We start from the raw sequence: 2,361 nt of genomic DNA, 5'->3' as shown, positions 1-2,361 counted from the left end.
GCTGTGTGTTGACAGGAGGAGCATCAGGATGCGAATATGGCGGCTCCCATCAGTGAATGAGAGATTATTGACGTCACTCTGACGCAGTTGACCGAAGGATTTCCCCCCCATCCGAGCCGCGGGGTACCTTTTATTGCCTTGTCTTGTCGTGACGACGTTTTAGGCACGACTTTCATCCAACACAGACGAACAGGACACAGGGCCCCTTACTATACCTGTTATTATCTTGCGTACGCACGCACGCACACTCACACGCGCACACGCACACACCTCACTGAACCCTGCCCATGGTCCATTCCAACCAATCATTCTAGTGAGTGTATAAAGGACAATATGGCAGATATAATCACGGTAACGGTAATACTGAGGATTCCAACCCTCTGCCTGGCATAGGAGATGTACATATGACAGGCTCCAGCTGGTTCAGCTCGTTATGCCTCTGCACTGCAGATGATCGAACTGTCCCCAGGGGCTCAGCCCAAGAACGCCTTCTCCATCAGACAGGGAATAATGGCCCTTTCTGGTCATGCCTTTTGGCCTCTGCAACACCTTCAAGCAGTTAAAGGAGGATGATCCTGACCTGGGGCCAGGTTCCTTCCCTCTGAGCCCACAGTGTGGTCTACCTCCATGACACTCCTCGCCCCCACAGCCAACTTGAGGGAGGAACTAACGGGGAGGCTGGGTCAGAGTATTTTGCACAGCGGTGGGAGAGATCGCATGCGAGAGACACTTCTTATATATCATGAACAACTGAATTTATGTGGTTAGCTGATTTGCTCGTCTACATATGATGAAAAACTTCCCTTCATTGTCAACGGCATAATTTGCATTTAATGTTTGTGTTGCCACAAATTTGCGTCATATTTGAGGCACATACAGTATGACCTAATTTCTCATTTCATTGTCAATGGCAAATATGAGACATGTGGGGACAAAAGCTGTATATATAGGAGGCGCCAGCGCCCCTCAAAAATGGGGTCTCACTGAAACCTTGCTGCAAATGGCAGGTACTGTACTCTATACTGTATTGCGTGAAATTGTCTGACATGGTCTACATTTCAGGGTATACAGCTGGTTCTCCATTGGGACCAGCTGGCACCTCACTGGCCCCTCGCCAGCACAGAAGAGAACCAGGTGGTTCCACACTGGAAGTCCCTCACTGTGGGATACTAGAGCCCCTGAGACTTAGAAAGAGAAGGAACCATATGACTCGGCACCTCCAGGAATTGCTGTTAGGTGTCTGGGTCTCAGGGGACAGGCTTGCAGCTCATATTGTTGCTGATATGACTTCCTCAGGGTGTACAAACACATTTGTGTTGTTGTTGTTGTGGTGGTGTGGATTTATTTTACTATTTTATATGCCATAAATGTGGGGAACGAAAGCTAGAGTGACAGGACAAGTGGCATTAGGGACCCATGTCCCTTTTCCATATAGGTTGAGCTTGTCTCAATTTGTGTGTGCGAGGCTGCGAGCCACAAATAAGTTTCCTGTCGAACGTTGTCATGGCGTTTCCTGGGAATCAACAACCCACTTGTCATTACAAATACTTTTGGGGACACATAAGAAAAAAGGGTTATTGATGGAAGCTGCACATTATATGCCTCAATGCATAGCCAATTATAACATGAATTTATATATAATGACACTTTATAACCATGTATGGTAGTTATAATTGTGCTGTTCCACTGAGCTGATACATGTGACTTGCTAGGCTGTATCAATTTGCATTATGATGACACATTTTCTATGCAAATGTCATTCATGTCTCTATACCTAGCTATAACCGTTACCTAATCTAATGATAATTTTTTTTACTTGTGTGTGGACGAAATCTTAAGTGCATTCATGGTAAAATAAACTACCCATTGCCATTGCGTCACAACCAAAGAAACTGCACACAAAGCTGAGGGGTGGGGGGGGGGGGTAATACAATGTTGATACGATGTATTACGTTTGCGTCCGGTGACACACATTCGTCTGTCAGCGTAATGATGGTGTCTTTCCTAACGAACAAAGTAAACGCAACATGAATATTAGTGCAAGCGCGAGGACCGGCTGTCATCTTGTGACGAACAGCTATGAGTGTCCGTTATGTGCATGCCTCTGACCTATAAGGGTGTATAATATTTCAAATCCAGACATTTTTATAAGCCTGTCCATCGCTCTTTATCCAAGTGAAAGTAAGAGGCTTACAGCTCATCCATTTTCTGTTTCTTGCACATGCATGGCCATGCGCGTGCACACACGCACGTCTGAGGGCGTCGGGGTGAGGTTCAATAAGGTTCTATAAGGTGTCTATGCACTAAATCTATTCAAAAACATCTTCCCAAGAATGTGTTTTTTTCAGATGTGAATGAATA

At 45.6% G+C, this 2,361-nt stretch overlaps 1 long non-coding RNA gene across 1 annotated transcript in view; it reads left to right on the top strand.

Moving 5' to 3' along the window:
- LOC308322782 overlaps window positions 1-2,361 on the top strand; it is a 486,306-nt gene that overhangs the window by 313,286 nt on the left and 170,659 nt on the right. The window lies entirely within an intron of this gene.

Source organism: Protomyctophum bolini, assembly GCF_963924005.1.
Source record: "Protomyctophum bolini genome assembly, chromosome: 10".
In the NCBI taxonomy this organism is placed as follows: domain Eukaryota; kingdom Metazoa; phylum Chordata; class Actinopteri; order Myctophiformes; family Myctophidae; genus Protomyctophum; species Protomyctophum bolini.
This window is presented reverse-complemented; position numbering and strand designations above follow the sequence as displayed.